Source organism: Sciurus carolinensis, chromosome 16 (assembly GCF_902686445.1).
Source record: "Sciurus carolinensis chromosome 16, mSciCar1.2, whole genome shotgun sequence".
In the NCBI taxonomy this organism is placed as follows: domain Eukaryota; kingdom Metazoa; phylum Chordata; class Mammalia; order Rodentia; family Sciuridae; genus Sciurus; species Sciurus carolinensis.
Window position 1 is genome coordinate 31,968,875 of NC_062228.1, and position 12,523 is coordinate 31,981,397.

The window sequence follows — 12,523 nt, forward strand, 5'->3', positions numbered from 1 at the left end:
AGAATGACCTGATGTAGGCATTCCAAGAACTTTCAAACTGCAAGTGCAGCCAAAGTGGCATTAGGAATTCTGCTTTATCAGAAATTTGCAGAAACAAGTGAGATCCATGTGTTTGGCTGGCGATAAGGTGTGATACTGGAGAGAACCAAGAGAGAACCAGGATCTTAACCTACCAAGGATCTTAACCCGGACTTTCACTTTTTTTTTTTTTTTTTTTCCAATTTTCTGGGAACATTTCCATAACACTAGATTCTTGGCTGAACTGTAACCCAAAAAGGCTTAAGTGAGAACCGATATTCTAAGCCATTGGTACTCAATGTGTGGTCCATGGACCAGCAGCATCTGTATCACCTAGGAGCTTGTTGGAAGGCAGATTCTCACCCCCTTACACACACACACACACACACACACACACACACACACACACACACACACACAGTTGTAGAATCAGAACTGATGTTTAATCAAAATCCCTAAGTGGTTGGTTGTGGTGGCGCAGGCCTATAATCCCAGAGACTTGGGAGGCTAAGGCAGGAGGATCCCATGTTCAAGGTCATCTTCAGCAATTTAGCAAGACCCTGTCTCAAGATAAAAAATATAAAGGGTTGGAATGTAACCCAATAGTAGAGCACCCCTAGAAAGTTCCCCAGGTGATTCACCAGCATTTTAAAGAATGAAATATGCAGATTTAGATGGCCCAATGATGTCGATCAATACCCACCCATGGCTCCATAGAATCACAGCTGTTTCTCCATTTATCACCTCACAGAGACTCAAGTTCAACCCAGACTCTGTGATTGGCCATGAGAGCTGAATCCCGAAAAAAGGTAGCAATATTCCTCCTTCATTTGAGTGTTGTAGAAATTAAAGAAGATAATGAGTGTAGAACATTAACCCCTGATACCTAGGAAATGCAAGAACTATCATACTTTTGATAAACTATCTAGATTTTGTCAAATTCTGGAAATTAGCCATGACATCAAAAACGTTACAATCTATAAATCTAAAGGAACGGTCTTCATCCCGGGATAGTTTTGCTCCCTGAGGACCATATGGCAAGGTCTGGAGCTAGTTGCTTTCAGTTGTGGTGTCTGTGGGGGGGATGCTACCAGAATCTCATAGGTGGGAACCAGGAATGATGCTAAAATCCTACTATGTGCAGGACAGTCCTCACCAAGGTTATTGGTCCCTAAAAGGACAATAATACTGAAATTGAAAAACTCTAGTCTAAAAACAAAGGTATAAAAATTGACAGTCACGTCTTGAGCAAGTATTAGGTTTCTATGAACTTTTGAGGGGTCACTTGTCACTTTAGTTTCTCATTTGAAGCAGCGAAATAAAATTGCCACCTTTTAACATACCAAAATCCGAGTAGGACTCCTACAGGAATTTCAGCCCTGCAAGGAAGATAAGTAGTAACTGATCATTTATCAAACTTAGGTCCCCCTCACCCCATCTTGTCATCTCTCCTGTTTCTTTTCTCTGTCATACCCCTGGTGCTCGTTAATTAATGATCACTTATTTGTTTGAGTCTGCTCTACCTCAATGGGCGATGCTGATCGGACTCTCTCATCTGTGGCTACCTAGGCCCATGGTTGCCACGGAAAAAGTTTCCAAAACCTTTCTTAAATGAGTCAGTTGACACCAGGCTGCTTTGGCAGTAAGACTTACCAGGCTGCTTAATATACCTGTTCTTCTAATACCTCCGTTGCTTTCTAAAACCTTGAGGGAGAAAAAAAAAAAGAATAGAATGTTGAGTTTGGGGTTATTTAGGAATCTCATGAGGATTCCCTGAAATAAGATGAGATAAAAGAGAGGAAAATAGCTGGTGCAGTGGCACACGCCTGTAATCCCAGCGACTCGGGAGGCTGAGGCAGGAGGATTGCGAGTTCAAAGCCAGCCTCAGCAACAAAGAGGCACTAAACAACTCAGTGAGACCCTGTCTCTAAATACAATATAAAATAGGGCTGGGGATAGTGGCTCAGTGGTTGAGTGTCCCAAGTTCAATCCCCAGTAATCCCCAAAATAAAGGAAAATAAGCAGATGCCCCCCTTACCCCACAATGTGGACAGCATAGCAGTGCACTAAAGACAGCAGCCTTGGTGCTTTTGTTTACTTATTTATTTATTTTATCTATTTATTTTTCAAAAAGGAAGAAAGATGATAAACTCTGGGATCAGGCATAAGTAGGTTCAAATTAATTTCATGTTAATTATGTGATTTTTAAGTTATTCAACAGCTCAAAACCTCAGTGTTTTATTTTTAAAATGGGACTAATGGTTAGTCCTAAACGGACTTAATGACTTCCAGGGTTGTCTGAAGATACATTCATACATCAATATTGAAGCAATCTCCACAGCAGGCCTACTGTGTGTGGGACACTCTGCTAGATGCTGGTTGCGCACACACTGCTGGGCACAGTAATTGGCAGTGACTGCCACTGAGACCTGGATGGTTGACCTTCTTCCAGATCAGCAGTGCTCAGGAAGTGCCCTGCAGGATTCCTGCCTTCTGCAGCTCATGGGCCAGCATGGCATTGGGATCAAGTCCTTGGTCGGCCCCAAGTGCTCTTTAGCTTAGTAAAAAGAATCAAAGAAGCAGGGTATGGAGGTGCACCCCTGTAATTTCAGCAACCTGGGCGACTTAGAGAGACCATGCCTCAAAATAAAAAAAATATAAAGGCTGGGGATGGAGCTGAGTGGTAGAGCACTCTCTTAGCATGTGCCAAGCCCTGGGTTCAATCCCCAGTACTGGAAAAAAAAATAAATAAATAAATAAAAAGAATCAAAGAATGGTTTAAAATACTTGAAGTCCGCAAATTAAAGTGTCCTTTGCCAACTCTTTAAAATTAGGTGGGAAGGACACATCAAAGTTGTCTGGGAAAATAAATTGATGCCTTAGGAAATGGAAGAGAAGTGCTTATGAAAGATATTTATCATTATGTTAGCAATATCTGAAAAGGAGACCCAACCGACACATTCAAGAAAAAAGAACCATTTGGGAAATTTGGAAGGTCCATGCAATGCAATTCTTGATTAGCTACTAAAAAATTAAAATTTAAATCTATGGGGAAAAAACACCAAAAATGTAGACATATGCAATGCCTATATTAAAGTCTAGGTCTTTGGTCAAGTTATTCATGAGAAAAGCAAGAAATAAATAGACCTATACCAGAGTTAAGTAGATTATGTGCTCTATTTTTTAATTCTAAATCTTCTTTAATGCTTTAAAAATTTTTTCCAGTTGAAAATAATATCAATAATAGTAATAGAATACTTTAGTGCTGGATTAATGACTAGGAATTTTCCTACTTTGGAAAAAAAAAATACCCCAAGAAAGGTCTCAGAAGGGAGGAAATAAATAAAAACACATTGGAAAAATTAAATATGGCCAGTGGGTAAACTGTAATTACCTAGCGCCTAACAGTTTGAGACAGAATGTTATGCAGATGGTCATTTGCATGCTTAACTATAGAGAAAGGAGCAGGTACTTTATTTGGGGAGGGAAAAAGGGAAAGGTTGTACTTTGTAAGCAGGATTTACTGGGTGAATTTTAATTTCATCTCAAACTTGAGTTCTCTTTGTACAACCAGACCAGGCTCCCTTCCCTGCAGAGCAAATCAAAGTGTTTGAATGCTTTTGCGTTGGGGTCAGAAAAACCTGTCTGCAAATCCCTGTATCACCCCATCCTTGTTGATTGATTTGGGGCGAAGTGCTTAACTAGCTTTGACTCTTCTCCCTCAACCGTAAAAGGGAAATAATATTCCCCCAGTTTGGAGGGCTGCTTTAAGGATTCGATGACATTCATAGAACATCTGATACAGATAAGCGCTTCGTAAGGATCTGTGAATTGCAAAATTACTATCACTGTTCTGATGTATTATTCTCACACTCCATTTTATTTCCGTCTGCGAGCCAGGGCAGGGGCCAAGCTGTGTGGGGTGTTTGAATGGAGAGGTCTTTTCTGGTTTTCCTCTTCCACGCCAGAACTCAAATTCCCAACCTCTGAGTTTCTTCCCATTGCTAGTCACTACTCTGTGCACTGTGACAGCTGTGTCTCTCCTGTTTGGTAGCTGATGAGTCAATCAAAAGATGCTTTTGTAATGGAATGATTTGGGGGTTGCTTCAGTGCCTAATGGAATGTGTGTTACTGACAGCTCCCCTGGGGATGGGGAGTGGAATTAGATGCATTCACCAAGGACCTTCTGGGGGGTGCCAAATCGGTGCCCAACTCAGACCCATCAAGGATAACCATCCAACTCGCGGGGTAAATGCCTAGGGCTGCCTAGATCTAGTTTCTATGTAATGGTTATTTGGGGGCCAGCCCTCTGCAGATATCAACAGCATTACTCTCCACCACTGACCTATGCTGTTTTCTCTTGTTCCTCTCCTTCTGCTAATCCTTCCTGTTCGAAGCTTACCTGACCCCTACCTATCCAGCTCCATCATACCTCTGTTCTCCAAAGGGCAGATGGAGTCATTGGATCAGTTTATTACTCAATATCTGTTTGCCCTGTATTGAGCAGCCTCTCTGCAGAAAACATTTGGATTTGAAAGTAGATTTTCCCACCCCCCAAATAATCTGCAATTCAGATTAGGAGGCTACCGAGTGCCTAGTGCTGCTGGGCAGAGTGAAGGCCGAGGACAGGGGAGGGTCAGGATCAGCCAGCACCAGCCGGACATCAAGGCCCTCAGAGTCAAGTGGGGAGAAATGGTCATGTTTACATCTCAGATCATGCAAGAAAAATTAGTAAGGGTAATCAAGGTGTAATCAAAGCCTGGAGCCTTCCGAGGAGGGATAAAAGCATTCTGATTATAGAGGCAGGAGAGGAAGTAAACAGGGCCAGGCCAACATCATGGGGTGGCAGGGGAGCGATTCTCCAGCTGGGCGTGACAGAGTAAGGTTTTTGATGGGCAAAAAATGAAGGGATGGCACCTTGTCTGAGCTAACAGCCTAGATCAAGGGCACAGTGTCCCTCCCCCAGATACATTTGGCACCAGCAATGGTAGGGAACAAGCCAAGGCTGGAGATGCTAGAGGGGAAGTATTAGTCATGACAGGAGCACCTGCCGATTATTGAGTACCGTTTTCTCCTAGACTCGACAGTGGACACTTTATTAATAAAAGTGAATCTCTGTTAAGGTGCCTTAAAGACTGATATTGGGCCTTGTGCTGAGCATTTGATGTGAATTTACATTGCTAGGTAAACAAGCTTTGTTATCTGTAGGGATTTTTGTTTGCACAGTTCTCCTTCGGAGTGGATTTGGAACACACCCAAACATTCTCTAAGCAGGGCAGTAGGTGAATTCCTGAGCCTTCCAGCCCATCTTCACACTGCAGTGCTGTGTGACCCTCAACAAGTTACTCTCCCTTCCTGAATCTCAGGTTTTAAGTCTGTAAAACAAAATGCAGGTACATCATTGCCTTCACAAAGGTGTTTGGGGAAAGCAAAGAAGAGGCTACCTGAAAGGTACCTAGTAGCCTAGCTACTTAAAAAATTCTTATTATTATTTTTATTCTATAGCACCAGTTTACTTAAGGCTGATACAGCCATCCTGATAGAGACTGAGTGAAAACACTGCATTTTATTAGCTTTCTACCATCCAGAAGGCTCATCCTTCCTCCAGATCATCAGCTAAAGGTTAGACCTGAGCACTTCAATGTACCTCTTGCTAAAGTTCCGGTTTGTCAGTGTTCCATGGAACCACCCCTCCCCCAGGAAGCCTTGTTGGATTTCCCCATCCCACCAAGTTTCCCTCCCAGGAATGCCTGGCCCTCGTTCATCTCTGCTCTTCACTCCTACTTGATTTGGTCCCAGGAGAAGGGCAAACCATTAACACCCTCGAGCAAACAAGGGGAATGGCAGGGCGTGGCACTTGGTGCCAGGGTGCCTCCCACAGTGCTGTGGTCCATCCTGCACCCACAAATGCAGCCCCAACCAGTCAGCGGCAACCCTCTCGTTTTCTTGTGCATCTTCCTTCTGCAGTTCCACGTCAAGATTGAATTCCTGCCCGCAAGACCACTTTCTCAAAATCTTTATTGTTCTGTTGAAAACCTGCCACAATTCATCTTTCATGCGTCTCTTGATTCTCTATCTCTAAATTTGAAGGTGTTTGGGGTTTAGGGGTTTAAAAAAATTCATCAAGTATTTAAATCAATCTTTCTCCTCTTTATTGATAGCAACTCAAGCCTACTGATTAACTTTTCAATCAAAGCTGCCTACAACACATAGGCTGGTGCAGGCAACAGCAATTGCAGCTTCGACAACAACTGCAGTAGGCATTTAGCTGACTTCCCCTTGCTTCTAGCTGCCCCGCTTTAAGCAGGAGAAACTTAAGAGTTGACCTTAATTTCATTGCTCAGATTGCCTGGTAAAGAAAGCCCCATTACTAAACCTAAGTTTCCAGTATGCATTTGAGATCATGGAAATTTCTGGAACACACCTACTATGTATAGAGCTTGAATCGAGAGTGCACATTGGCAAGGAGGGAAGAAACACAAAGAATGATACCATTTTTCTTTTCTTACTCTTGGAACATTTGGGAGAGTTGATTGATAGAGCCTTCACAGTATTCCAATGCCTTGATAGGCAGATAGATATGTAGTTCTGGTTTTTTTGTTGTTGGTGGCGGGTTTTATTTATTTATTTATTTATTTATTTATTTATTTATTGTATCAAATATCAATTTCTGGCTTACCCAGAAAGGCTAAAGGGAAAGTAGAAAAAAATAGTAATGGGAATAATAATAATAACCATTATATATCCAGTATCCTCTGTGGTCTTGATTCTGTGCTAAATCTGACCATCTGTGATTCCCTAGTCTTCACATGATCCTTTATGTAAGTAAGGATTACTATTCTCCACCTTTTACAGTTGAGGAAACGTAAACCTAGAGATGTTAAGTAGCTTATCAAAGGTCACACAGTCAGTAAATGGCAGAGTTAAGAAACTAATCCGGACATTGTGACCCAGGAGTCCATTCTCTTCAATACTAATTCACTGAGTTCGTCATCTGATTTTCTATCTGTATTCACTGAGAACTCATTGAAGGTAGAGCTTTGTCTCTTTTAAAGTTGCCTAGCAGGCTGACCCAAAGTAGGTGCTCAAAATTGGTCACATCAGTTGTTCTTTCAGTAAAGGAGTCTGAGCTGAGTCAGGCTAGTTCTGGGTCTCCGGGACAGAGAAGCCAAAGAGATAGCCAAGGTCGCCGTCCTTCCGGGGCTTACGCCCTAGTAAGTGGAAGGCTCTGCTTGAATTCTTAGTTTACTGTGATAAGCTCATTGGTTTCCAGGCCTTTGCTGAGAGAGATTCTCTGGTTTCTGAGGAGCAGCAGCGTCAATAAACCTCAAGATTACTCACACCCAGCCTGGGGCGGGGGTAAGGTCGTCTTGGTCACTGCCCCTGAGAAGCTGCCCTGCACGTGACCTGACTTCTTTTCTTCCAGATTCTAGAATACAAAGACAATCTGATCCTTTTTAGGGGCGGCAGAGAGAGAAACAGAAAGAAGCATCATCCTGGCAATTAAGCTGCAGAAAGTAAGGCTAATGATAGGGAACATCCCTTCCAGAGAGTCCATCTCTTCTAATTGACAGTCTAATTAAAGAATGTTTTTGACCTATTTTGTTTGTCGTTAACGTTGAAATGCTTCCCTTGCTTATAAACTTGCAGAAGGTGAGACCGAGAACGTTTGTGGGTCAGCAAATGGTGTCGTGGTGTTCCTTCCCTCTTCCCTCGGCAGGCATTCCACCATCCTTTTGGGATCTTTGGAAATGACTGACCTTTGGTGGGAGTCAGCTTCTTCCATCAGGACCACAAGAGGGTAAACTGCAGGCTCCTCCATCAAGTAGATGGGTGACCTTCTCCTGGAGTCTCTGTCACATGTCATGACGTTTCCCACAAGCCCTCAATGACAGGCAAAGCCTGTTCCATCCACTTTACACCTAACATTGAATCTAACTGGGACTGGAGGCAGCCAGAGCAAACAGGAGAGTAGCTGGTCCTGCATAGATTTCCCCTGGGAATGAAGAGCAAACCCTTCACGAAGGGTCGGTCTAAAGCAGGCAGTGATGCCCACGCCCCTGAATGGCACCCGGGAAATCTTGCCAAACTGCATCACATTACCCACCTTTTGTCCAGAAAGGTAAAGAGGAGCTCCTGACGATGACAGCCAAGTTCTCCTAGACTCAAGTTTCCATCTTCACACTGATTTCCATTCTCATTATTTAATTTCCTTCTCATCAGCCAGAATTAAATACCAAATACCTTTCCCAGGTCTTCCAAAGTCCAATCGCCCAAAAGCTTTGTTTTGAACTTACATAAAAGTTCAAGTTTCCTCTTCCCCTACTCAAATTTCTGCCAAAACAGTCATCAATGATGAAATTTTTGAAGATAATTGGTATATCAGATATCTGTAATAAGCTAATCATGTATTTCTTGGATAGTGTGCCTCTGCTTAGTTGTTATTAATCACAAATATTATTCATGTCGTTTGTAATATCCCTGCTGGTGGACGTTTTTATGCTTCAAGGATTCCAGCAAAGTCTTCAGCTGCAGATGCAGGGCCCCTCCACACCCCTTTTCCCCCAAGAGAGGCGGGATTTGATGGTGTCTTGTTGAACAGGGTGAACCTTGGAGAGAAACAGCATTAAGGGAAGTAATTATCCATTCACACTGAGTTGGCTACAAATAAAGTGAGAAAATCACCTTCTCAGAACTCACATGAAAAACATAATGTAGTTAATATTAAATAAAGGGATTGGGCAACCTAGCCTCTTTTTACAGTGTGTGCTGATGTGTCCTTGATCAGGGGCTGTTTTGTTTATGATTAATGAATGACTCACCTTGGGCTGTGTTCCGTTCAATGCATACCTCATTATGAATTTGAAGAGGTCATTTGTTCCGTGGATTTAAAATAAAAACCTCTTTGTACAATTCAGAAGGTTAAGAGTTTGATATTGGTACAAAATTAATGTAAAAAAAAAAAATCCTCAGAGACATGTGTTTTAGGTGGTAGCAGTGTTTCCTTTTTAACTTTCAAACTTTGGAAAGAAATTCTGAGCCTGGGCTCTGGTTTCAAAGTAGATCCGAAAGTTGGTCCTATGTGACTTGGGCCCAGTTTTTCTGGGCTGGAGTATTGCCCTTCGATGCCCTGGATCAGAAAGGCTGGCTATAGGGGGATCCTTGTGGGGAAAAGCTCACAGAGGAAGTTCAAATTACACACAAACAAACCAAATGCACACAAACCCAAAAACTTAGGTAGGATTAGTGCTATTTCTTTTTTCCACATTGTCTGCCTGACTCTTTTAATATCATCTCCCCTTTAGAACCATTTGCTACATTCATTATAGTTTAATTTCATTTGTATGTAAATGGCAGAATAAGCAGTAGTTTGTACTCTGGTTTGCCAGACCCTACAAAGTTCACCTTTCATAACTAAGTTTAAAAAACTGTATGTGCGGTGGTGCACGCCTGTAATCCCAGTGGTTTGGCAGTCTGAGGCAGAAGGATTGAGAATTCAAAGCCAGTCTCAGCAATGGTGAGGTGCTAAGCAACTCAGTGAGACCCTGTCTCTAAATAAAACACAAAATAGGGCTGAAGAGGTAGCTCAGTGGTCAAGTGCCCCTGAGTTCAATCCCTGGTAACCAAAAAAAAAAAAAAAAGTATGACAATTTTTTTTTTTTTTTGCAAAATTTCTGATAAATAAAACCCTCTGATAAGGAAATGTGTATGTATCTATCATATACATATATGTGTGTAAAGGCACAAATATACACATGAACACACATAACAGAGGAAGATAGATGATAGAAAGGGGGGATTGCACATATCAGAGGAAAATAGATAATAGAGAGAAAGGGGCTAGAGGGAGGTTCGACCATCTGCAGGTGTGGATTTTGTTGTGATTCTCATGGGAGGACTCCTTCCCAGGAAAGGGAGCTTGTGAGTTTGCGACATAACCCCAAGTCAGGCAGTGAGCATGTTATAATCTCCATCCTTTCCAGCAGTGCACACACGAACATGTGGCTTGACCACCTGTGGCCCCGCCACAGCTGGGTTAATGATTTTTCCACAGGGGTATGTGTGTTCACTTGTGCATTCAAATGAGGCCTTGTCACGCAGAAATAAAAGCGTATGCGTGAACAGAGCTTGGCGGTTGAATAAGATACCCACTTCATGGCAGACATAGTTCATTAGTCACCTAGCCAACTTCTTTCAAAGTCAAGTTATTTCTTTATGTGTGAGAGAAACTCTGTCCTTTGATCACAACCATTAAGATGGGATTAAATAATAGCAAATCCCAGAAACCCAAGCATTAGTCCCGGCTCCATCACTAGCAGTGTGACCTTGGCCAGGCCAGTCCTTCTCTCCGGACTTCAGAGAGCTTTGGACTAGAGGCACTTTAAAATTGTTCCTACCATCAATATTCTATGTTCTTGAGTTGTTATTTTATTTTATTTTTTTTACAGAAATGGTGTCCATCTTGTCCACATTCTGTGATTCTGCTCAAGCACAAGAGAACACAAGGTGGGAAGGGTCCCCATTTCCTTTAGGTCCCGTTGATGAAGTCAGACTCTTGCTTTGGACAAAGTAAACTCAGAAGTTCAGCATCTGATCCTACTACATAAGCTCCATTTGCCTGAGCAGGCTGTGAGCACAGGTCACACTGAACACATCCAGGTTTTGGTGACTGTCCTTGAGTCCAGTCACAGCTGAGCAACACGCTGGCCACCTGGATGGCAACAGAAGAAACAAAGATGTAGATTTTTGAAACCAGAAATAGAGGTCCCTCTGGTTTCCTGACTTCATCAGTGAAAATACCAGGAGTCACATCATTTCTAAGGAAAACACAAAGCACCGTCTCCTTACAGATAGATAATTTTATACAGCAAGGCGATTTCCAGGTCAAGGTGAACGTCCAAGTCGTTTAACTGATTTTCGTAAGCAAGTTTTCTCATGTTATTATAAAACATTTTTGAAGACTCAGAACCCAAATAGTAATAAGCTTTTTAAAAAAGTACTACAAAATTAGAGAATTTGGATGGGGCCAGAATATTGTTTGTGTGCTTCGGTATCATTCCACTCAGAAAAAGGTTCCCATTAGTTTGAGAAAATGGAGGAGCCAGCAGGTGGCTTGTGGATCCATTTCATTATATGTAACACAGGTAGCTATTATCAATGTTTTGGACTGAAAGCTAATTCAGCCAGTTTGGAAACACTGACACCCCAAACAAACACAACCACCCCATTAGTTTTTAGAAAAGGCTCATGTGTATTTTTCATCCTCCTGATCACAAAGTGGCTGCTGCTCCTCCAAAAGCTCTACAGTGACTTCTTCTTATGTCCCATAGGCCATAATCCCCACCCCACAACCCAAAAGACCATCACTGAAAGGGTGTCCTACAGAAAAAGGAGGGAGACCAGGGGTTGGTGCGGCTCTCCATCTCTATCTGCTGCACATGCCCAGTATCGCACTGCCGATAAGTGACGTAATCCACTTTCAAATAATGCTTGGTATCTCCTTTTATTAATGCCAGTGAGTCATCTCATCTGTTTCTTCCTGAGAACCCAAGCTTGATGGCTTGGGGCACTTTTCTTCTTACAGAGTTCAAATGCATGAGAAGAATATGATTACTCTGATCTTACCTGCATCTTAGCGCAGAGAGGAAGCAGCGACCTCACTGATTTTCCCCTAAATGCCTTCCCCATCTTCTCCCCAACTCTGAGCAAGACCCCTGAAGCAATGCGGCTCGATGTGAAGATGTCTTGCATCTGTCGCCCATCACCTGGGAGAGAAGAAGAACCCCTGGGCACACTCCTGCTATAGGAGCGGAGGGAGGAGATAGGAACCAAGAATCCTTCCCTGGAACTGAATCTCCATGGAGGATGCTCCCTACTTTTTCCCAAAAGTTCCTGCTTTTGTTAGGAACACTGTGCTTCTCTTTCTTCCATCCACACTTCCTTATTTTGGAACCATGGAGTTCAGTGTGACCAATACCAACCCCAAGGTCCAAAGGTGTGGTATAACCTAAGCATATGGCCAATCATTTCATTCCCCTCTCCAAAGTGACTGACTCAAAGAGGTCATGTTATTAAGAGGTACCAAAGAGAGCTTTCCATGGACTTTTGCTGAAATAAAGAAAAGAGATATCTGTTTGTCCCCTGGGGTGCCAGTTGATATAATGTAATGTAACCCACATCTGCTGATCACCATGCCCAAGGGAAAGTCTGGTGGATGACAGGATACAGGAAAGCAGCCAGGCATGGTGGTGCATGCCTATAATCCCAACTACTTAGGAGGATAAGGCAGGAGGATTACAAGTTCAAGGCTAGCCTGGGCACCTTAGCAAGGCCCTGTTTCAGAAAAAAAGCCTGGGCTATAGCTTGGTGGTAGAGCGCCCCTGGGTTCCATCCCCAGGCTGCAAAAATGAATAAAGAAAGAAAGAAGGGTAGGACATCCCTGATTGCATTATAAATATAGCAATCATGCTACAAGATGGAAAATGGATTGAGAAGTAAGAACTGA

The 12,523-nt window shown here is 42.7% G+C and overlaps 1 long non-coding RNA gene across 1 annotated transcript; it reads right to left on the reverse strand.

Annotated features, from left to right (window-relative positions):
- Positions 1–1,362: 1,362 nt before the first annotated feature.
- Positions 1,363–8,647, reverse strand: LOC124967409 (uncharacterized). The gene is made up of 3 exons (XR_007105523.1): positions 8,126–8,647; positions 1,672–1,722; positions 1,363–1,397 (listed from the first exon to the last, which is right to left on the reverse strand). It is a non-coding gene; the product is annotated as an uncharacterized LOC124967409 (long non-coding RNA).
- Between the last annotated feature and the right edge of the window lie 3,876 nt (positions 8,648–12,523).